Raw genomic sequence first — 25295 nt, 5'->3', positions numbered from 1 at the left:
TGCTGCTGCAGACCGAGAGCAAGAAAAAAAAAGTCCCTCCCAAAATTAGAGAGGCGCGTAGGTGTGTGAGAAGACAAGGGGAGAGCGAGAGAGAGGCTGCGGTTCTTGCACCGGCTGCTCCAAAAATAAATAAAAAACCGTGTCTCCCCCGCGGCCCCCCCCTGCTCGGGGTGGGGAGGAAGAGCAGGAATTAAAAAAGAAAAGAGGGAGGGGGGTTGTAGGAGCAGCAGCAGCAGGAAGAGAAGGAGATCCTCCCAGGAGACGGAAAAGGAAAGCAGGGGAGAGGAGGGCTGCTCTCCTCCTCCCCGCCCTACGCGATCCCGGCGGCGGCAGGAAGGGAAGGGGCGGCCAGGGGAGGAAGGAGGAGGAAAAGGAAAAGAGAGAGAGGAGGGAGAGGGAGGGAGGGAGCTGCCTGCCTGGGCAGAGGGGGAGGGGCCCGCTGCTGCTGCTGCCGCCGAGGCTGGGCTGAGCAGCGGCAGGAGCGCTGGGGCCTTGGACACGTCGAGCGGCGGGAGGAAGGGGGAGAGGAGCCCGGGAGGGGAGCGCGGAGACGCCGGCGGCCCCAGAGCGCCCGGCCCGCTGGGCGAAAGAGAAGGAGCCTCCGAGCAGAGCAAGCCGCGCACGGGGTAAAGCGGAGAGAGAGAGAAAGAGGAGCAGCCGCCGCCGCCGCCGCCGAGACAAAGAGCGGAGCCCGCCGGGGAGAGCAGCCTTCTCCTTGCCGCCTCCTCCTCTTCCTCCTGCCATTATTAATCCTTGGCCCGGGGAGCCCCGACGCGCCCGGAGGAGCGGACCACCGGCGGGTCTCCCCTTCCTACCGCCACCCAGGTAAGGAGAGAGACAGAGCAAGAATATGACGAGCCGCCATAAACTTGGAGGAGTTGAGGGGGGCGGGCTCGGGGGTTAGAAGCCCCTCCGGGGACCCCCTCTCCTCGCCCGTCCCGTGGCCGCGGGGCCTAGTAGGCGCGCCCCGTTGGGGATGCGGGGAGGGCGCACGGAGAGAAGGGAGCCTGGTTGAGGACGGGCTGCCTCCGCCCTTCTTCTTCTCCTCCCTTCGGTCTCTCTCCAGCGCCGGGTTTTGCGACGGCGGGGTGGGGGAGGAAGAGAGAGGCGGGGGGGGGGGTTAAAAAAAGGATTAAACATTTTAAAATCGGCCTCCCCCACCCTCTGATTTATATATCACATAAATCAAGGGGTCGTGACGGAGAGGGAGGGACTTTTCGGGGGTGTGGGGAAGCAGCTGCCTTCGCCTGCCCCCGCCCTCGGAACTATGGACGACTATTGTGGAATCCGGGTGAGAAATGGGAAAGAGTGCGTTTGGGAATATGGGTTTTATTTCCACCCATAGTGGGGGGGGGGAAGGGGTGGGGAGGCCAGCTCAGGCATCTCGAAAGAAAGAGGGGTCTAGGTTTCGGGTTTTGTTTTGTTTTCAGGCGGGGAGGGGGGCAGAGAAGAGGAGGAGGAAAGAAGAGGCGGGGTGGTCCAGACGGGGAAGTGTTGGGTGTTGCAAAGCACTGCGTGGGGCGGGGAGGTGGTGGGAGGTGGGGGGGGCGCGGAATCTAGGTGTGCGTGTGTTTTTTTGGGGGGGGAGGGGACGATGAGGCTGGAAGTAGAGGTGGGAGTTCACTCCCCACACATCAGTCTGCATAGGAGATCATTTGCTATTTGCAAAAATTAAAAAAAAAGGTGGGGGAGGCACCAGATCCAGCTTTTTTTTTTTACTCCTTTGTGGACTGGAAGAAGTGAGGGAGTGGGACAGAGGGATTAAATATATGGCAAGAGTGGTGGCTCTAGAGAAGTGCTGAAGGGGATCACTGGGGAGCAGTTTTTTTTTAAATAAAGAGAGAAGCAGTGGCTGATACTAGTTGGTTATTATTGTTGTTGTTGTTTTTTTGTATCAGGAAGCTTTTAAGCATAAAGTAGATTGATGTCTCAAGAGCCTTATGTTACTCCCTGTATATGAAGAACAATATATATAGGGTGGTTGTAACCGAGCATTCTAAAGCTTCATATCTAGGTAACTAACCTGTGACCCTCTAGATGTCGCTAAACTATGACACCCATCATTTATTATTATTATTATTGGCCGCGCTGGGTGGGGTTGATAGGAGTTTAGTTCAGCAACATCTGGAGGGCTTCAGGTTAGCCCCACCTGCTTTATTTAAGCACCACTATTAAGACACCCCTGCCTTTTGCTAAGTACTGCTGCTACTTTTATTATTGTATGTAGATAGTCACTTAGTGTGTTTATAGTCGGTTCCGAGGCTTGTCTACTTGCAGTTAGGCCTATAATTGTGCATAGGGTAGATTCAGCTGAGCTGTTTTTGCTGTAATGTTAACTACTTTCTTCTCCCATGTTACATTTGATGCATCATCTTAAAACGCTGAAATCTTTACTTAGCGCCATTTCAGATTTTTGTGCAGAGGCAAGCTCAGGTACACTCTGCAGGAAGCTGCAGCCAATCCCTGATAAGCACACCTGTATGATATACATGTTTGCTACGTTCACATATTTAGGTGTATGCCAGTCTTGGGCAATAGCACCCTCTCAAAACATGGATTGAGAGGTACATGCATCAGTTTGCATTGTTGGGAGTTTGGCTCAGTCTAGGTTTTGTGAGTGGGTATGTATCAGGGATAGGCAGAGCTGGATATTCAAATTTTAGCTTTCAGGAGGGTTATAATATTTTAGCAGCTACTTTACCTAATGTTGAAGCACCTCAAAGGTGTTTCATGAATAGCCCTTCGCTCAAGTTGGACTTCTTGAAATCATATTGAAAGTGTTTTGGACCTGCTACACAAGAAATTAGAGTGAGGAAGACTGCAGAATTTGCTTGGAAGAAATTATAGCCATACTCCTTAATATGGGCATTACTGGAATAGATCTGCTTTGGTTTCCCCCACAGTGCCTCTGTCCAACATAGAGAAGATGATTTACTGCTTCTCTAGAAAACAGGGGACCTTGGGATATATTCACATGACTTAAATGATCATTATCTAACTGGATATTGGAGTACCGTAGTTAATATGTGTGTAAATAATAAAGCATAAAAGCATGTACACTGCTTAGTCATCTTTACATAAATAGCCGACTGTTTACCTTCACTTATGTGAAAATAGCTTTGATGCTCTGTGGGGAACTTAAGGGTATCTAAATCACCCTTGATGGTTTTTACTATTAGAACTCTGGAATCTTGGGGTTGTGTTTTTTTTAAAAAAAATCTGCTGTTGTAAATTTCATTTACTTTATGGTGGTATGTTCAAAAGATAAATTATGACAGCAGATAAGCGTGGTTTGCTATTGATTATTTTTATGCATTCATTCAGAGTATTTATAAATCACTTTTTAGACCCAAAGTATCATATATAAAAAGGTACAGGATAAATTGAGACACATCAAATAGGGTACAGTTATTATGAGAAAATTGTTTTCTGAAGCATGTACATCATTTGCACATGATGAGAAAAGGCAGCAGTGAAAAGCAGTTTGCAAGCCCCACTTAAAGGCCTGTGCTTAAAAGGAGCCAAGCATAACCAGAAGAGAGCCTCATAACTCTGGAGCCGCCACTGAGAAGGCCCTGTCTCTTCTGCATGCCAACATAACCATCTTTACATGAGCAAGACTTTTGATATTGGTGTACAGTATATGCAAAGAAGTTTCCTAAGTTAACCTATTTCCAAATTGATCTAAAGGTTCATATGAGCACGTTGGGCCTGGAAACATAGCAGTAAACCTGTGGCCTGTATGATGCCCACAAAGTCTTTTTTAGTTACCTATCTCCCAGCTGCTGTCTTCTCCATCACAGTGCTAGGCTGAGATGTTTTAAACCTCTTATGAGTGTGCCTGCATGTGTGGTACATAAGGTGCATGTTTTGCTTGCCATTTTGGCCATGATCACCCCTGGCGTGTGGCTGTTTGGAGGGCTGGTCAGCATTGAATGCGGCATTTGAGCTGAAGACAGTTTGCATCAGTTGCATTGCTTGTTAGAGAGGCGGCAAACACAAGTCTTACACATTCAGATGGCCCCCAATAGCATCTGGATGCCTACATTTTATGACCTGAGTTTCCAAACCCTCCCAGACAGTCCTGCAACACAGGTAGTCCCATCTTGGAGGAGCTAATTCATGGGTAACTGAGATAGGGCTGGTGTACAAGCCTGCACTGGTAAAAGGCACATCTGGCCACTGCTTTATGTTTTCAGGAGTGTGTCCCCGCCCCCCCCCCCCCCCATATTGGGTTCTTCACTGCCCTATCCAGAACTGGTTTAGTACCTCCCTATAGCAGGAGTAACCAGAGCCAGAGAAGGCGGTTTGCCACTGTGCGATGGTGTTTCTTTACTTCCATATAGGAGAATGGGGGCTGTTCTTTTATGAAAGCAAAGGGCCTAAATTTGAGGACTGGGTTCTGCCAAGCAGTCCTAAAAATATGTGCCTCGTAGCAGGTAACTTACCTGGCCCTTCTAATACACATCCTGCCTGCCGCAATGAACATTTATTAAGAACTGTGCAACACTATTGTTGGAAGGGAGGTCAGGACAGCTGTTCTGCTTTAAGAGTGGGTGTGATGTGATGAGTGAGGATGTCATCCAATGGTCATTGTGGATTTTGGAGGAAAGGAACTCTCCTCTCTTTGCTCTCATCAGATATCATGGGCATTTTCCTAGTTTATTAAATAAGGGCATATGTATTATTTTGAGCCTGTTTAATGTAGCTTTTATAAAGCATGGATCAGTTCACTTGGGTGTTTTTTAAGGATATGTTCTAACAAAAAAACACTTTTTAATGAATTTGGTGCGATATTTGGAATACTTCACTAGGAAGGGGCATGTGGCTGAAGCGGTGCAACACTTCATTAAAACCCATTTCACAGGCTTATTATAACAAGTGCAGACATATAGGATTAGGGGCTAAGGCATTCACCAACAGGTACCCAGATTGTGTATTTTGGAATAACTACATTGACTTCGAGGGACTTCTTTCACACCTTGTAGCTATGTATGAACTTCAGGTGTATATTGGTATGTTATGTTGGTTGTATTTTATATTCTCTGTTGCGTGGAAGCAATGCATTTTTTTAAAAAAGAAAAAGTTATGGCCTGTATATCGGGATTCATCAACTGACTTGAAAACAACTATTCAAAGTTGTTTCATTACGTTGTTTTGAATTTCCAAATTTGTTCTGTTAACTCACTTAAATTCATTAGTTCTCAATGATCCGTTGAAATGCTGTATAGCCTCTAGTTGGTTACTGAACATTAGGTAATGCTTTGCAAGGCTACTTTTGCTCAATGATTTATTAGGCTAACAGTCCAGTCTAGTGCAGGTTTTTGTGGAAGGGAAATCAGTTCTTCCAGCAGTATACCTTCTTTATGTTACAAACGCAACCCCATGCACACTTACTTGAAATCAGTAGGACTTACAAGTAAATTATATTTAGGACAGGTGACTGTTAAATAATAGCTACTCTACTCAAAACAATATGGAATTCATTATAAGCCATTTGAGCAGGTACAATGGTATTTCTTTGTTCTCTATGCAGCACTTAAGACACTCTTCAGTATTGATTGTTATTAAAGGGCAATGAATTGCAGTAATAGTACTATTTGATGGTTTTAATGTGGTATGGGCTGGTGAGCATCTTCATGATGCTAAGAATAATGAATAGTATTGAAAAATACTAGTAAATAGGTGATGGATGGGTTGAGGGAAATGTTCTTTAAAACAAGAAATGAATACAAAATTAACAGAGGTATAAGTAATAAAAAATGAATGGAAACAAAGCAAGAATGCATTCTGGTCTAAAACTATGCTACTGACATAGCTAGAGCTGAAACTTTTGAATCTTAAGGAGGTGCCTCACATGACATTTTTTTCTACTGTGTAGTTAATTTCTACACAGTTTGCATCTTCACTTGAGCAGTTTGCTATAATGCTTTTCTGGAAATCGGGGGGGGGGGGCAGGTTCCAGGAAACTGGTGTCCACAGAGGACTATAAACCTATCTTCTCAAAACATAATACACGCTGTTAAAAGTGATTGTGTATGTGCTTAGATTTCTTTGCCTAAAGATTGCAATTTTTCCAATGAGCAGATCATGGCCTAGTTTGCGCATAACAGTAAGCCACAGTTAAACTATGACATTCCAGCAATGAGCAAACTTGCTTGTGCACACTGCTCAAACCACATGGGACCCCTCTCCCTTTGCCACAGTGGGAACAGACAATCCAGGATGTTACTTAGTGTGTGTGACAATCAGCACTTTGGGTTTGTTTCTCTGCAAACCATGAGAGTAAGTCTGGAATAAACCATGATTTACTTTTGTTACCTTCTTTGGATTTGAGAGAAACAAACTTTAGAGCTGGCTTAGACAACATTCATCCAGCGCTCTGGTTTATGTCCCCCTGAGGGAGGCTGTGATTTCATCAATATGAGGAGTCTCTGCACCTTCAGTTGGTCCCAGTAAACCATGGTTTGACTGGCCTTGTTGCATAAACCCTAGTTTTGCTGGCCGTGTTGCATGAACCAGGCCATTGTGACAGAAACTTATTTTTCCTATGAAGGTAAAAGCTTGGTATTATGTGGCAAAATTTATCTTGTACTGCATTGTTAGGGAGGCAATTATGTTGCGGGGAGAGGGGGAATTGTCTACAGAAGTCTTCCATGTGGGAATGTATTTCTCAAAACTTTTTGTTGCAGTAAGTGCTTGTGTTATTTAAGGAATTTATTGCTTGAACTAGCAAAATGAGTTTTGAACATACTTGTTGTGGTTTGCTTTAGTTTCTACAGTGTTTTAAATACTTTCAACAATGGGTTTGAAAGGCCAGTATAGCACCGTTGAGAAGCCCTGGATAGAATTCATGTATGTTTGTGCAAGCCAGAGGTAAACCTGATGTAGCCCTATTTAGATAAATAGGAGTCAAGCACTTGAGATCTCCTGATCTGAGTGATTGCAGCACCCATGGTCTTTATTGAAATACCTCAACCCTATACAGGTTACTCCCAGGTATGTGTGTCTTGGATTGCAGCCTTAGAATACTTTCAGAGTTAGTAGGCATGAGGTGGAGAATGAGCATCCATTTTGTGTATTCTGCTCGCCCAGATTCACTTGCAGATTTAATTAATTACATTTAATCATCTTGTCATGCACCACATTATTCTCTAGTGTTTTACAGTAAACCTAAACAGATAACTTTTATTTGGATGCAGTCTATACTTTACGAGTTGCATTGCGATAATCTTGCCGTCTTACGGAAGATGCAAAGTATTGAATTTTCCACTTTTATAAAAATAATAGACAGCTAATTGGAGCAAAACATTAAAATCAGGATTAGAAAATATTACAAAATTTACAAATTACTTCGATCCAGACCAACACGGCTACCTACCTGTAACCACAAAATTTTATGTGTCAGAGCTAGGGTTTAGGAGACAAATCTGAACAGGGGGGAAACAGATTTCCAGGTGCCCAGATGATCAAAGATTTTTTAGTTTTTTGAAGCCCTACTCAAAATTTATACAGAGATGGCTCACAAGGCTTAGGTACTTTAAACAAAGTAGTGCACACTTCAAGTTGGCGTGTTTGGTGAAGGAGTCTCCCCCAATTTAACAACACTACTTTTATTTGAATTGTAAAGGTAGTACAGTGGTACCTTGGTTCTCGAACGTAATCTGTTCCGGAAGACTGTTTGAGTTCCGAAACGTCCGAAAATTGAGGCGCAAAAGGTTGTATGCAAATCCAATTGAGAAAATTGAAAAATATGCAGCGGAAGCTGTTTGACTTCCAAGGCGCGTTCTGAAACGGAAGCATTTACTTCTGGGTTTTCGGCGTTTGGGTTCCAAAACGTTCGTCAACAGAGACAGTCGAGAACCGAGGTACCACTGTATAAGGGCATATGTATAATGCATACTCACCAAGACTTTCTGGTCTTTGCCCAAAGGTGATGCCTCTAAGTAGACTGAAGGTGGTTCCAGCCCACCTCCTGCTGCTTTTCTCAGCCAATCACTTCTCTCTACTCTCCTCCCATACCAAGTGAGAGCCGAGAAGAAAAGTGAGCACAGGGTAGGTTAGCTCAAACCTTGCTTAATTCTTTGAAATGCATAGGTGCTGCCTCTTGTAGAAGACCCAGTCATCCTAAAATGTCCCCAATTCATTTGGATGCATTTCCCATTCAGTATTGTTGAAACAAAGGGAACTGTTTCTCCAGTGACAAGTTTATTTCATTTCTGTCCCACCTTTCCGAAAGGACCTTTATTTTCTTACAATAAGACAGCACCCCTGGTTCTTCAATCCACCCGCTTGCCCTCCGCCCACTTATCCTCAGAACATCAAACATTATGTACAGTTTAATATGACACATGGGAGCAGCCAATCAACCAACATAAGCTAGAAGCAATCAGGGAAGCAAAAGGTATGTGTAACTGAATAAAGCAGCGTGCTAGAATAAATTTGCAGCTTTGCCAAACGCTAACTAAGAATTTGTCTGATTCTGTTAGTAACAATATCCCCCCCCCCCCCGGTTGAATAATTCCTTCGTGGTTATGAGTACCCAGTACATTTTTGTGGTATTTAGGTACTGTTTCTGGTGGTCTCTAAAATACTGTTTTAAGTACTATAGTTCTGAAATTTTAACTAATTCATTTACTTGTGGGTTGTTAGGGTTAATGACAGTACAGTTGTACCTTCGATTTCAAACGCCTTGGCTCCTGAACGATCGAAACCCGGAAGTGACTGTTCCGGTTTTTGAACGTTCTTTTGGAAGCTGACCATCCAACGGGGCTTCCAATTGGCTGCGGGAGTGGTTACTTTGGAATCTGCTGGATTGATTGCTTCTGTTGACAGGTGTCTTTTGTACAGGTACTGTAACGAGCTGGGATTACAGGTAAGACCTCTCCCTTACAGCAGGTGCTTCTAATCTCAGCTCCTTACATACAATGAAGATACCAGGTAGCCTGACATCTGGCTGGTTGATAGGGGATCAAATACTTATTTCACTCATTGTAATGCACATCAACCTCTGACTTTTGTCTTCTGGGTTTCTGGGGGTTTTCCTGTTGTTATTCTGTCTTTCACAGCTACAATAAACCTACCATTAAAATTATGGACTGGTCATTTCTTCGAAGTCAGAGGGCAAATGGGCAAATTTAGCAGGGGATCAAATACTCCCCGCCCCTCACTGTACTTTTCATTATCTTTAACATGCTAAAAGATCTAATGAATTCTCAAGTTAATCTGTGGTACTGTTAACAGTTGATTCTTTGCAGTTGATTAGTGGAGAATCATCTTCATTTCTGATTAATGGTAAGTTAGTAGCCAGGAAATGATCCAGAATTAGAAGTTAGAGAAGACTGTGTTCTAGCCTGACAGCTGAGCATGGCAATACATTTTGTTCTCTTCACCACCTACACGTAATATGTTTGGAGGAGATTTTTTTTTGGGGGGGGGGAATGTAATCACGTCTAATGGCTTTGTAATCAGTTCACATACCTCCATCTTAAATACACTTTGGAAATCTTATCCCCAAAGTTGAAATGGATGGGAAAGTTTGAGCGATTTCCTGACCAAGCCTTGTTTTTATCAGAAGGTAAAATAGAATGTGCACAAAGGTAGATAATGGCTGCTTTGTGCTAGTGGGAAACACTTGCACTGAAAGTTGCAGCAGTATGGGATATTGTAGGGGGCTCTCGTAGGTAGGGGAGGATTGGTGAAATTGGTTGCCCCACTTTGAGTGATTGGTGGCTGGCCTAGTCCAAAGCCAACCCAATGTTGTTTAGGGAAGCTTTTAATGTTTGATGGATTTCTGTATTTTAATATTTTGTTGGAAGCCGCCCAGAGTGGCTGGGGGAACTTGGCCGGATGGGCGGGGTATAAATAATAAATTATTATTGTATTCAATGAGACTGATTTGCTGATGGAATGATAGGTTGCTCAGTGAACTATCTATAAAATTAGAGAAAAATAGAAAAGTTTGATGATAGGGGTATATGTCAGCTGAAGGGCAACTCCATGCTTTTTAAAATGGGAGTTGCTGCTATCGACTAATACAGGTACTATATAATATTCCTCTATATAAGCACAAAAAACAAGTGGACCCAGGTGCTACTAATATAGCATTCATAGACAGACTTCAAATGGTCCCTTTTTTAGATCAATGTGTATTCTTTTTATTTTAAGTATAAACTGTTGTTAGCACTAATGCAAATTTCTAGTGCTGATATGTGTGTGTGTCAGATAGAAGCCTTCTAAAAAGCTTTGCTCCTTATAAATTGTTGAGCAGAGAGAAGAATTATTCAAGATGAATAAGAGTCCATATGTCACAGAGAAGATTGGGTTTGGTGTGGAAGACCCTTCTGATGGGTTGAGCTTTTGAGGAAAAGCGGCTCAAAATAAGGCAGTCTTTGTTGCAACAGAATTATTAGGGGGAGTTAGAAGAATTATCTTTCATTAGAGGCAAATAATGTATTTGATTGGACCAGTGTTCACTGAACTGGGGAGTTACACTGAACTCTTCTTCAAGCCTGAATATTTAAAGTACAATTTTAAATATCGGGAATTTTTTATTTCTGGGGGATCCTACTGCTGATAGTGCTTATAACCTTCCTGAGGAACACCTTTATTTATTTATTTTTTACATTTCCTCTGCTCCCTTAAAATCTAGACCAGGCACCCCCAAACTGCGGCCCTCCAGATGTTTTGGCCTACAACTCCCATGATCCCTAGCTAACTGTACCAGTGGTTGGGGAAGATGGGAACTGTAGTCCAAAACATCTGGAGGGCCGAAGTTTGGGGATGCCTGGTCTAGACTGAGAGACAGAGCATTCTCTGTAACACAGATCTTTGCATGTTTTTTGTTGTTATGTTTTTCCTCAGTTAACAGAGTCTGAAATTACAACAGTTAGCATGTGGGGTTCACAAAACAATTTTGAGGTGAGAAAGGGGTCTTTGTACTCGTAAAGGTTGGGAACCACTGATCTAGGCAGAAATGTAGGAATAATTTCTAAGCAGACTTTTTCTGCATTTCCTTCTTTATTTTTGCTTGCTTGTGTTTTTTCTTCTTCTTAAAGGCTGCAGTTTATCCTTTCTATTATTTCCTCCTCAGATCTGCACTGTTGTTGCAACTACCGGTATTTCCCAAAGCACACCTATTTTAGGAACTGCCTTTATTTTTATACGGAAGTGCAACTTGGATTGTCACCTTCCCAAGTCACAATATGTTCCTGACAGATAGCTTAATCTTACGGCTTGCTTCTGTTTGTAGGTGCTTTTTTACACAGCCCTTTAAGACAAGACTAGGCAGGACAAGTCCACGTACCTGCAGATGGCTCCCCACCACCCAGGAAATCCTGTGGGGTGCTGTGATTTGTGCCTGGACTAGTTCTTTAATAGAAGAATGGTCCTTCGAATGAATGAATGAATGGCAGAGCTTTGGTTAATAAAAAGTACCATCTGAACACAGGCTCCAAAAAGCTGTTTGAAGGTGTACATTGTCTTGAACAGGCATCCCCAAACTGCGGCCCTCCAGATGTTTTGGCCTACAACTCCCATGATCCCTAGCTAACAGGACCAGCGGTTGGGGAAGATGGGAATTGTAGTCCAAAACATCTGGAGGGCCGAAGTTTGGGGATGCCTGGTCTTGAAGGTTGAGTTAGCCCCCTCAATGGTTGTTGTGCCGCTACCATTGTCATCCCATTTTAAGGGAAGGAGAAAGAGGGGAATACTGTATATGCATAGATAGAGAGCAAGAACAATATATACAGCAAGAGCTGAATGGGCCCACTGTTGCAATTTAAGGGTTAAAAGTGGATCCTGAATCTGAAACAGTTTGAGACTTCTTCCCATGTAGCCATACGTCTGGACCAGCCAGGATGCTGGAAGAAAGAGTGCTGGTTGTATAGGAAGGACAATGAGTGTTCCTTTTCTTTTCTTCCCCTCCCCGCCTGATTAAATCCTTAAATTACAGCCCTCACCCATGTGTGGAATTGCACCAAAGGGAAGCAGCACCCAATGCTGTTGTTAGTCTGTGCGAATGGACATCAGAATACTGTGCTTGCATATACTGTACAGTGGTACCTTGACTTGCGAATGCTTCGACTTCCGAAGGTTTCGACTTCCGAAGTCTGCAAACCCGGAAGTATTTCCGGCGCACGCGGTTTGCGCATGCGCAAAGCTCAAAATCAATGGACGCTTCAACTTACAAAGGATTTGACATCCGAAGAGCGCCGCGGAACGGATCACCTTAGTAAGTCGAGGTACCACTGTACTGTCAGATTTGCTGTGCAAGTGCTAATGTAAAATGTGAAAAGATTGTGATGTAAGGCAGACAGTCTTTATTGCCATGTGTACATACCTGCAATGAGTTGCTGACCCATCACACAGTGAGATTTTCTATCTCAGGTTCCCCTAGATTTTATATTCATGCTGTAACCTTCAACTACAACCTTCAACCTTGGTTTCCGAACAGCTTAGTTCTCGAACGTTTTGGCTCCCGAATGCCGCAAACCCGGAAGTGACTGTTCCGGTTTGCGAACTATTTTTGGAAGCTGAACGTCTGGCGGGGCTTCCGCGGCTTCCAATGGGCTGCAAGGGCTTCCTGCAGCCAATCAGAAGCTGCGCTTTGGTTTCCGAACATTTTGGAAGTTGAGCGGACTTCTGGAACGGATTCTGTTTGACTTCCAAGGTATGACTGTAATTTGCAGGAGGGCCTGTTGCCTGACTCCTACATTTTGAGCCCTGCTTACGGTAGATCCTCTGATTCTCCCCCTTTGCCTTTGGGCATCAAGAGCAAAGTTCACAGTGGACCTAAAGGCAAGCCTAGATTTGCCTAGTTGGCTCTCAGAAGACTCTTTATCGCCAGGTCTCTCTGCTTGAGATGAGGGAGAAGGCACAGCTGCAAACAGTGACTCAGCAGTGACTCAGGGATAGGAGGATGTGACAGAAAGTATAGAAGGCTATTGGTCTGCCCTGGACCTTTGCTGGGTCTTCAGACCTTATAGCTCTCATGCCATGAACAATTTCATGAAAAGTCAGTAGTTGAATAAACTAGCTTACGACAGAGGGGATTTAATTTCTAGTGGCATGTCTATTCCCCATCCCACCCCCCCCACCCGCAGTTCCAATATTGTGTTTAGACCTCTAGAATGTATTCTGTTGAGATTAATCACCGGTGTGTGAAATGGCCAAATTACAACCATGGGTATTTTGTGAAGCAATAAATACATTTTCATGTATAGCTAACAGCAACGAGTTTAATAATACACCAAAAGCCACATTCCTCTATGCTGCTGTTGTTAAAATGTAGTGATGTATCATTTCTCTTAACTACAGTCAAAACATTTTCCTGGCAAATGTCCAAGCATAAACAGCAGATGTCAATAACCAAAGTCTTCAGCTGTGGGGGAAGGTTTATCCTGCTTAAAGTGCGTATAGGCCTCTGAAATGTGTTACTTCTGATTAAGCGAAGGACAAAACTTTATTCTCAAGGCAGTATCACATGGATACTTTAGCCATTGAGGGGGTCTTAAGTTGACTGTTTAGTCAATTTGCTTTTTTATAAAAAAAAATAACCAAACTTATTGCACATCTGTTGAGTAGAGAGATGAAATCCTGCGAAATAAACTCTGGGAACATTCAAGGAGGGAAATTGTCCTTACTCATTTGTGTTTCTTCTCGGAATTATTTGAAAAATTGGAAGTTTGGGAGAACACTTAAAAACCCTTTTGAAATCTATTTTTTAGAATGAGTGCAGTGTTTTTAAAAGTATTTTACTTTTAAAAATGTAAAATACTCCATGGCATTAGAGAATCGTAATCCTGGCATACAGCTAACTAGTCAAAGATGCATTTCTGTACCTAAAGGGTGCTACCCTCTATAAAAAGTCGTCATCACACATGAAATGCCTCTTGCCTTTTTCTAGTGACTTTTGTTCTAGTTTGGAGGTGCTGGAAGCAAATGGCCTGCTTCGGCTTTCCTGTTGACCTGCCTCTTCCTGGTTGACCTTTTTCATGTCTCCTAATCACCCTCCTACACATTGGGAGTCAATCAGGTTATTGCCCTGCCTTGCTGGGTAATAAAAAGGTCAGAAGAAAGCAGGGCAGAAACTGCAGAAGTTCTCCTTATGGGTGGCAAAACCTCAGAGGAAAAAAGTCAACCGTTTGGGTGACTTGTACAAGGAAGTGGAGCACAGCTGGGTATATTCACAAGCTTGTTGGTACGAAACAAAGTCATTTATGGTTTTAAATAGGCCAAATGGCACCATTTTATATTCTAATTAAGTTAAAAGTGACACATTTCATTTGTTCGAGCAACTACCAAGTTTCGTTAGGATAAGGAAGTAAATATTGCATATATCTCCCTCACTACCCGTTTTGTGTGTGTGGAGGGAATATGGGAAAACAAGTTTTTCTCCACCGCTTTAAATGTTTCTGGAGATTTTTACATTTCTACTATTAAGATGTGATTCTAACTTCCACCCCCCTATCTAGCGCTTCCTTCCTTTTTCTCCCATCACCCACCAAAATCAATTTGGACTTCTTTAATGTGCATGTAGATTATGCCAGTTTGTCACTTAACAAATACTTACTTATAAAATCTGGCAATCCCACAAATTCAGGATGGGATAGGTAGATACTTGGAATTTGTTCTTTGACAAATGATCTAGAGAAGGAACAAATGCAGAAGATGAATTATTTTGGTTCACAAGAAATAGTGATCAATGCAGAGATGATCTATAGGTGTGACTGTCCACCTTACTATACAGAGCAAAACAGCTGAGTTTTGCAGCAAGTATAAGAAAATTTCCTTCTATTTTTGTACTATTCATTGGGGAAATGTGTGTATATACGATTGGGAGAGGATGGGGGGAGGCAGAGAAAGCTGTTAGCAATCTTAGCTCTTCCCTTTTTAAACAGTGGCAATGCCCTTGACTCCCCCAAACTTCACATACTCAAGTTGTAGGTTTGCTCTTTTTGGTGTAGTGCTCTTAAACACCAATACAGCAAATTAGGCAGAGTAGGGGGAAATACAAAATCTATTTTAGTGGCATGCTACCACAAGCAACAGGGACGCTTGCCGATCAGAAGGTCGGTGGTTCGAATCCCCGCGACAGGGTGAGCTCCCGTTGCTCAGTCCCTGCTCCTGCCATCCTAGCAGTTTGAAAGCACGCCAAAAATGCAAGTAGATAAATAGGTACCGCTCCGGCGGGAAGGTAAACGGCATTTCCGTGTGCTGCTCTGGTTTGCCAGATGACCCGGAAGCTGTACGCCGGCTCCCTCGGCCAATAAAGCGAGATGAGCGCCTCAACCCCAGAGTCGTCCGCGACTGGACCTAATGGTCAGGGGTCCCTTTACCTTTTACCACAAGCAACAGCAGAGTTTTGAGTGGTTTTATTTTCCTTAATTTTCTTGCATGGTGGTTTGTGGTTTTATTTTCCTTAATTTTCTTGCATGGTGGTTTGTGGGTTAATGTTTTTGTAGCTTTAAATTTATTTGTATACCACCCTGAAATCTATTTTTAAATGATGGGTGGTTTATTGCAGTATTTTTTTAAATTTTTTTTAAAGAAATACATATAATGGAGATTTGTGCGATTAGCAAGTTGGTGCCTTTTGGCTGGAGTGAGGATAATTTACCCGAGGACTGGCTTTTTTTGGTGCCATCCCTTTTGCAACTGTAATATGTGTGTTAGCCCCAAAGTTATGTAAAATGCTGAACTTTGAGGATCACCTGACCTGAATGATGAGACTAAAGAACCAAGTTAGTAATTGAAACTGAATTTTTTCTATAACCTGAGGCCTTGTTACATTAATTTACTGCGCTGATCGGAGTAATATGAGCACTGGAGTGTCAAATCTGAAGAACTCTGCTACAGCAGACATCTCTTCAGGATCCCCTGGTGCCTGTCATTTAGATGCCATCAAATGTGTGCCCTACATGATGAGGGCTCTCTTTGTGAAATTCCTGTCTGTAGAAAAATTCCATTTCGAAGCCCTAACTAATGGTATGTAATTTGATTGCCACTTATTGATCTTTGTCATGTAGAAAATATTAAGTTGATCAAGGATTGTTTGACTTCATCATGAATCCCTTGCCTGCCTTGGGAATAAAAGTATAAATTACAGTGCCGATAAGAGGTTTCATCTCAGCCCCTGTCTCCCCACCCCCAAATTCTTTATTTCTTGAAAATGGAATTTAAAATTGAATTCTGTATTTATATTTTTCCTATAAAACCTCAGCCACTGTTAAAACATATACCTCCACCACAGAGAAATGCTGTTTCTTTTCCTCCAGTGTTTAAGTATGCATGAAAATCTATTAATAAGGTAGGCTCTTAACATACTTTTTTAAAAAAAATCAGGCCCTTGTACAGGTATTTGTATTTACCAGTGGGTGAATTAATGTTCCCCATCCCAAAGTGCTTTATTTAACTTGGGTTTTGAACCACCATGGCCTTGGGCTGCTATTTGCATGTGCAAAATGTTCACGTAAATAATGAAACGATCACTTGGTATCATTTTATGGGCATTTGATATTTACTTTGTACGGTTCACCATCTGTATGCGATGGCGGCCCTGTATAAATGCCACATTATTGGAATTGCGTAGTTGTTTAAAATACGGTAGGTTGGGCAAATTCATTGCAGATAAAAACTGGAGGTGATTTCCCAATAACACTGAAAAGGCCTGCTGCAAGGTGTGAATTCATTTTGCCCCTGCCACCCCCCCCCCAAAAAAAAGTATTGTGAAAGTTGTTCCTAAATTTAGGACAAGCAAGGGGACTGTGTTCCAATTAGGCAGTGAATTGAGAATGATAGATACTGCAGGCAAGAGCTTTCAGTAGTGCATAGGTTACTCTCTGGGTGGTGAGTTCCACTCCACAGTGTTCAGGTTATATAAATATTTTAATGACTTTTTTTCATCCTTTACATCAAAACGAATGCTGCTTCCACCTTTTCGTCTCTCTCTCCCCTTCCCCCACTCAGTAACAGAGCTGTGATCTATTTACAGTAAATTGTCAGTACACTGTTGCTCCAGCTGTTTGTGCAACTCGTTTTGCCTTTTAATTTCCTAGTATGTCATTGTCTTTCATATTTAAACCTCATTTCTCTTTGGTCTCAAAGCGTAAACTATTTTTCACTGTGGTTTTTTTTTTTGTGTGCAGTCTTTTTTGCGGGAGTAACAAAGCTGCTCCGAAATGACAGATAGCAGGAAGAAACGAACATTTTAACAAGCCTGCTTAGCTGAGAAAGAAGATAAAATGATTGTACCACCTGATAGGCCTTGGAGATAAAAATGCAGGTGCTAAGCCACTTGTTTTGGTTGGTTAAAATCAGGAACAAGAAATCCTCTCCTCCCATGTTGATGTGAGTAAATATGGATTCCAGAAATGCTTGGAAGGATCAGGGAACTTAGAGATGTATGCCATCCACAATCTGGCCAGCATTTACCCTTCTATCCCAGGAAGAATCTATAGAAATCCAAATTCCTTTAAAGCTGTCAATATTTCATCTTCATATCTTTCACTTTCACAGTTCATTAAATGGAGGATTTCTTGTGAGAACAGATTGAACTAGGATGGCTGACCATAGTATTGGCTCCCTTCATCTGTATATGCACTAAGGAGTAGCTGCTTTTTAAGCTCCTTACAGCTGACACAACTTCTCTCACCAGTGTAATGTACAGTGGTACCTCGAGTTACAAAAGCCTCAGGTTACAAACTCCGCTAACCTGGAAGAGTGACCTCGAGTTGAGAACTTTGCGCCAGGAAACGCTTCAGGTTACAAACTCCGCTAACCTGGAAGAGTGACCTCGAGTTGAGAACTTTGCGCCAGGAAGAGAACGGAAATCGTGTGCCGGCGGCGCAGCGGCATCAGCAAGAGGCCCCATTAGCGAAAGCACGCCTCTAGTTAAGAACAGTTTCAGGTTAAGAACGGACCTCCGGAACTAATTAAGTTCGTAACTAGAGGTACCACTGTACAGTGCTGGCTATGTGCTCCCATTTAATCTTTACAGCTTCTTTCTGAACCATTCATGTATGTCAGGGGTGGCTAACCTTTTAGGCTCCGTGGCCCAGATCATTATTGTAGGTAAAATTTATGACAGTAGAGCTGGGTTGCCCACCTGTCAAACAACCTGGCGTCAAAGCAGCATCAGGTACAAAATGTTTTGAAGAACATGGACTTCAGTGCAGTTTGCAAGACCCTTCTTAAAGGAAGTCCCCCCCCCTTTCATTTTAGCAGGGGATTTCATGCAAAACGTTTCCTGAATCATGAAGGGGTTTGCATGAAATCCTGCCAAACTAATGAGAATTTAACTCCCAGCTCATCACCTTAAATCCTGCAGATATGGTTGTGTACCTTTGCCTGCTGAGAATAGGCAAACAGTCAACATTGGGCTTAACCCCACCCCCTGCTGTTGGCTGACGTGGCAAGTGATGTCAGTTGATGGGCAGGTGGACATTGTTTGGAGAAGATGGCCTCATTGGCCAACAGGGACCCCTTGGCAAGCCAAGATTGGACCACAGGCCAGAGGTTCCAACCCCCCCCCCCCATGTATGCATTGGTACAAGCTAAGCTAGTCCTTTTCATTTCCCTCCACTTTCAGTATGGGCAGAAAGTTTATGTGTAAGGGCCTAACCCAATGTTACATGAGCCTTATGGCTGCCACTGAAAACAGCAGTCCCTTATTGCCGTACCATCTCTATTCTGGTAATGTCTAATATTTTTTGGCAAAGCATTTGAAGGGCTTAACCTCAGGAAAACATTCTGTTTCGTTAAAAACAAAAACCACTCCTCCCAGCTTGAAAATGAGCACAGAGCAAGGGTTTGAACTTCATACGGGCCATTGCAGTGAAAACACATGTTGCAAGCTCCTTAATACTAGGCCAGACTATTTGCCCATATCGGCCAATAACGTCTCTTCCAACTCAAGTGGCACGGCAGGATCTTGTGCAGAAATCTTTCATGCTGCTTGCTGCTTAAAAAAAAAGAAAACTGGAGATGCCAAGGATTTGACCCTTTGAAAAAAACTGATGCGCAGCATGTGTTCTCTACCACTGCTCTGTGGTCCACCCCTTGAGATTTGAACTTGATCTTTAGAGTGGAATCTTGAGCATGTGTATAATTTTCAACCTGATATTTCCGGCTTCAATGAATACATTCAAGGGTACCGTTGGTGCAACCTTTCCAGTTTGCCAAATGGCACGATCATCCTGCCCCCGTGCACTGTTTTGGGGTTTCTCATAGCGCACCCCACACCCCGAGCCAGTTTCAGTGGGAAAGGGAGAGTTGGGAACCCCATTACACTAGTGGAAGCTCAGGCTTCCACCAGTGGGACTGAATCCTGCCCATTGTATTTGCTCTCCCTGCCTTGTAAAACTGGTGTGGGGTTTTTGAACTTGAAGCACACATTGTCTTCCAGATTGCATTCTGGTATCTTGATGTTCATTGTTGTCATATTATAACTAAACAAGCAAACGAAATGGAATGATGGATTGCTTAGCTTAACCAAAGGCCTCCTTTTGCTTGGTCCACACAACATAGCATGATGCCTTTTTGCAAATTTTCCCTCCCCAGCAAATCATGTTGTGTGTTTGTGAGTTACTAGGCTACTGGGGTAGGGACATGGGTGGCGCTGTGGGTTAAACCACAGAGCCTAGGGCTTACTGATCAGAAGGTCGGTGGTTCTAATCCCCGCAACGGGGTAAGCTCCCGTTGCTCGGTCCCAGCTCCTGCCCACCTAGCAGTTTGAAAGCACATCAAGTGCAAGTAGATCAATAGGTACTGCTCTGGTGGGAAGGTAAAGGGCGTTTCCATGCGCTGCTCTCGTTCACCAGAAGCGGCTTTGTCATGCTAGCCAAATGACCTGGAAGCTCTCTGTGGGCAAACGCCGGCTCCCTCGGCCTATAGAGCCAGATGAGTGCCACAACCCCAGAGTCGTCTGCGACTGAACCTAAAGGTCAGGGGTACCTTTACCTTTACTTTTAGGCTACTGGGGTAGAAAGAGTACTGCTTTCAGAAGCAACTATACTGCTCAGCAGAGCAGCCTAATCCTGGGGCCATTGCGTAGGGGTTGGTTAGATGCAGAATTTAGTGTCCTTTGGTGTTCGTTCATTTCTGCTACGCCCCTGGGCTACTATTCTGTTTGTTAGGAATTTGGTATTATCGCATATCACAATAAAAGCAAAACATGTAATGGAATGTTAAGAAGATAAAACACCTAGGACGTATGCTGACTCCAGAGTCAGATAAGATTTCATTCTATAATGCTTTAATTAATCTCAGAATGTTGCTGTCTCTTTAGATTCAGGGGATGATTTATAAGCTATTCTTTTTTATAATAATAATAATAATAATAATAATAATAATAATAATAATAATTCAAAACAATTTGCCTTTTTCTGAGCTTTTTATATCATCTTGATTATTTTGCTTTGGGAGGGCAAGGCATGTTTGAGACTCAGGAATTCTGCCTGAGGATTCGGTTTTGGGGGGTGGGGGTCGGAACTGCTATGCAGAAATGAATAGTTGTGGTGGGTGAAGGCTTTCTCATGGACTTGAGAAAACTGATTAAGTGAAAACTGATCTATAACGCAATAATAACATTAGTTTGAAAGACAGCGGTAATTTAATGAAGGTAACATAGGATCTCTGCGCGGCTAAAGAATTAATGTTCTGATTATGTACATTCACTTACTTGGATCTATAGTGTGTTGAGGTCAGTGATTCCCCCTGCTTCAGTTTAGCATGAAACATCCTTTTTGAGCCTCAGGAGTGATTTTTAAGGGCTGCCACCCACTGTAAGCATGGTTTGAATCATAGAGTTGGAAAGGACCCTGGGGGTCATCTTGTCCCACCCCACTGCAATGCAGGAAGATGCAGTTGTCCCACATGGGGATCAAACCTGCAGCCTTCTTTGAAGACAACCCCATTTTTATATTTTCAACCAGTAATATTTGAGAAGATTTTTAATTCCGTAGCGGTCCTTTAGTGTGCTTAGTTTTCAGGAGGGAGAACTTGCATATTTATATGTGCATACGTGGTATCTCAGTTATCGAACGCCTTTGAGGTTGAACGTTTCAGAACTTGAACGCTGAAAACCTGGAAGTAAATGCCTCTGTTTTCGAACGCTCCTCAGAACTTGAACAGGAAACGTGGCTTCCATTCTGAGTTTTCCATATTGAGGCTTGCCTTTTGAGGCTTCCGCTTTTGGTTTTCATTTTTCAAACGTTTCGGAACACGAAGGGACTTCCGGAATGGATTATGTTCAGAAACTGAAGTACCACTGTATAGTGTTGATAAGATTTTAATCTTGCTTTCCTATCCAAGGAAATAGAAGATCAGAAGTCTTGACTTATCACAACAGTTGTGTGGCATAGGTTAGCCCTGACTGTGATTGATTCAATGGTACATCGTGAGCTTCATGGCTCAGCAGACATTTTAATTTGGGTCTCCTAGATCTCAAGTCCAACATTCTAGATAACATTTCATGGTGGCTCTTTAAGAGGTCTTAAGATCTGCTTGAACCTAGTTAGTTTACCAGAATCCCAGCCGTGGCACTTTACCTCAGTCATAACAATGTTTAGTTGGACCCAGAATGATAACAGAATTTAAGGAAGCCCATCAGCACACAAGAAAACAAATGGAAACACATTGCTGTGATCAGATGTCTAGTGTGCAGACAGCATTTGATAAAGATGCTTGTTCGCTTGTGGAAGTGATTGAAGAACTTGTCAATTCCTTTAAAGAAGAGGCCATCTATTCAAAGACAATTGGAGACCTGCTATGGAGATGTTTAACTATGGAGAAAAGTGATGCAAGTCAGAACAATAAAACATTATTTTGTAGCTAAACAACCAGGGTGTCAAAAGAAAGGAAGAAAGAAAAAGACTGGCATTAATTAAAAAAGTATGTAGTGCACTCTTCATAACTTGATGGCCAAACACAGGGTAGGAATTTGATGGTTTCTCTGAACGCAGAAGTTAGGTATGCCCTCCTTCGCTGTCTTTTGCGGTAAGAATGCCCCTGGATATAAAACAGTGACTTAATGAAATGCATAGAAGACTTCTCAGCTACAGCATGAGTCACCCACTGTTATGTATATTCATTGATGGAGCAGACATCATTCAAATTCTGGAGCTTACTGATGCTCTGCTAGGAGTGGAATGTGTGCAATATAACATCTCAAATGAAACTATGCATACCACTGAGAAGAGGTTTGTTGTACTGCCCTAGGACAGAACAAGTGCTTGCATTGATGTGGTCCAGGGCAGAAAGAAGTCGCTCGCAAGGAGGATTTGTGGAAGGAATTCCACCAACGTGAGCTACTCTTGAACAGCATGTAAAGAAGGCAGTTTTCTAGGTTGGACGTGCATGGAGACAGACTCTTGTTTCCAAGGCCTTTCCTTCCCCAAAAGGTTTAGACTGGATTCAGGCGGGTGATGGAAACTCTACATAGCTTTCTTCTGGCTGCCCAAAATATCAGAAGGACAGGGAATGCAAAACTTCCCTGTTCTCTTGTGAGGCTGAACGCTTCAGCAAATAAGTCTGATAAAACCAGAATAATCTTCAGCGTGTATGTTTGTTAAATTTAAAAGCCAGTATAACTATCAAAAGAACATTTGCCAGAATTCCTACTTGGTTTCCGTTAAACTGCCGTCCTGTCTTCTGCCCTCAGACTTTGGCCTATCGACACAAGAAATCCACAAAGCTTTATTGACAAAACCAACTGTGTGTCATCACTGAAAAGGTCGGCTCACCAGCCACCTAACCTTGGAAGATGGGGACAACTGGAGAAGGTGCACCTCAAATTCTGGATGGGCTTGTGGAATCGAACTGTTTTGGAGTACTTTCTGTTTGAGTGTGTGTGCTCCTGTGTGGAGCTTTTTTATTATTATTAAAAATAATAATCAGGGATGGGGCACCTGCAGTCTGCTGTGGTGTTATTGGAGTCTCATCAGCCCTGACCCTTGGCGATGCTAGCTGGAGAGTTCTGGGCCAACAACATCTGGAGGGCCAATGGTAGACAATACAGTTATACCTCGGTTTAAGTACGCCTCAGTTTGAGTATTTTCAGTTTAAGTACTCCACGGACCTGTCTGGAACAGATTAATCCACTTTCCATTACTTTCAGTGGGAAAGTTACAGGTAGGTAGCCGTGTTGGTCTGAGTCGAAGCAAAATAAAAAAATTCCTTCAGTAGCACCTTAAAGACCAACTAAGTTTATATTTTGGTATGAGCTTTCGTGTGCATGCACACTTCTTCAGATACCAAGAATCTGAAGAAGTATCTGAAGAAGTGTGCATGCACACGAAAGCTCATACCAAAATATAAACTTAGTTGGTCTTTAAGGTGCTACTGAAGGAATTTTTTTATTTCAGTGGGAAAGTTCGCTTCAGGTTAAGTATGCTTCAGGTTAAGTACGGACTTCTGGAACCAATTACACTCATACTTCGGGTTAAGTACGCTTCAGGTTGAGTACTCCGCGGACCCGTCTGGAACAGATTAATCCACTTTCCATTACTTTCAATGGGAAAGTTGGCTTCAGGTTAAGTACACTTCAGGTTAAGTACAGACTTCCGGAACCAATTGTGTTTGTAAACCGAGGTACCACTGTACAGTGCATAGAGCTGCATGTGGACGAATTCCCATCTCTTATTGATTATTGTAGTTTCTACTGGTACAGTTATGCGAAGTTCAAGCAAGTCCCGGGAACAAATTACGGATCTTTATTCTTGTTTGGTTTGGTACCATGTTGCTTGTGCACTACTGTATTTAAATTTGGTCTGTTACTGAACGTTACTACTTCAGGTGAAGCCCATAGGTGTCTGTTAACAGAAGATACTGTCTTTTTAGGAATCTTCCTTCTGAACGGTGTTTCTCAGAAATGATGGAAGTGTAGGCCAACAGTGACTTGAAAGTGAAGTGCTTGAAAATTTTGTGCCTCAATAGGAGTCTTAACGGTTAAGCACTCTGGTCTGATTGTTGCTCAACATGCAAAGTAGGGAGTGGCTTGAGAAAAAGCAAGGAAATAGAAATAAGCTTTCTGAAAATGTTTGAAGGAAAGGTGTGATCATAGCTAGCTAACTTAATTTTATCTCAGTATCCTTCGTGGAAGGATTTTCCTGTGAACAATCTAGGTAATAGCATTATTTTTGTAGGCTAGACTCTTACTGAGCATCAGAATCACTTAGGCTCTATGTGACATTCAAAAATTAAATGTATAAGTCTGTTAACTAAAGAAAGTCTGGATTTACAATATAGCCTCTGCAGAAATTAGCCGGTAGGAAATCTTTACAAAAGGACTAGCGTTATCGCCTTGATAATGTTTCAATGCGAAAGAAGAGTCGTATAAAATTTTATATTGCTGGTATTCAGTACCACATAAAACCAGATACACAGGCACCAGCAGCATAAATGCACTATATAATCTCTAACTAACAAGGCAGATTTTATATATTTGGTAGGATTGTTCCAAGATAAGAGTTTTCTTTATGGGAGGATACTAACAGCATCCCCAGTTTTCCATTAATATTAGGCCTGTATTATTTAATCAATTGCTCACTCAAGAGCATTATGACTAAGCGTGGAATCTTTTAACAGTAGTAAATTCTGGCATGCTTAATGAAAATCAGTGGCATCCAAATGTATGTTTGGAAGGTTTCTCAAATTGCAAAATATTCAGAGGCGTATGTGTGAATAAGGATGGATAGGCAGGTCAAAGTTGTGAAAAATACTGGGTTCTTCTCATTAACGTCATGAAAGTAAGATATATTAACAGGGAGTGCCCGACACTACCTGGGATTTTTAAAGAACCCATCAAATACTGTGGTTTTTTTTAAATGGATTGTGTAAATGGCCACTTTAGACCCATCATGCCAGAGTCACTTTTTGGTTTGAAATCTTGATTCAAAATGGCACCCAGCATATCAATGGCAATGAAGTCTGCTTCCCCCTCCTTGGGGAATGTCTTCATAGAGTTTGGCGGTGTTATCTTTAGAGGTGGCCAAACCTATGTCAATAAAGCGGCGCAGTCGCACCAAAGTCACATTTTAGTGCGCACCATCTTGATTCATAATGGTGCCTGGCACTCAAACATTGACACTGATCCTTCCCCTCCCCCACCAAGTTTGGTGAAAATATCCGGGTAGGCGGCTGAACCTATGAAGAACAGACAGACAAACCACTTTCCAAAATGTATAGTAGATAACAGGAATAGCCAATATGTTATAATTATAGTTCATTGTCTTTATTTACAATGAAAATCCTAACCCTACTTAACCTGGGAGTAAGCCCCACTGAATCCAATAGGA

At 42.7% G+C, this 25295-nt stretch overlaps 1 protein-coding gene across 2 annotated transcripts in view; it reads left to right on the top strand.

The window, feature by feature from the left end:
- Nucleotides 1-410: 410 nt before the first annotated feature.
- Nucleotides 411-25295, top strand: part of NCK2 (NCK adaptor protein 2) — a 72961-nt gene continuing 48076 nt past the window's right edge. The window contains exon 1 of one of the 2 annotated variants that reach the window (XM_035114805.3): nucleotides 411-825. The gene's annotated coding sequence lies outside the window, so the exon portion shown is untranslated. Of the gene's footprint in view, nucleotides 826-1109; nucleotides 1292-25295 lie in introns of those variants that run through there. The other variant, XM_088667584.1, reaches the window with a different exon arrangement.

This window comes from Zootoca vivipara, chromosome 4 (assembly GCF_965207765.1).
Source record: "Zootoca vivipara chromosome 4, rZooViv2.hap1.1, whole genome shotgun sequence".
Classification (NCBI taxonomy): Eukaryota; Metazoa; Chordata; class Lepidosauria; order Squamata; family Lacertidae; genus Zootoca; species Zootoca vivipara.
The sequence above is the reverse complement of the archived record's forward strand: the minus strand, read 5'-3'. Positions and strand labels throughout refer to the sequence as shown.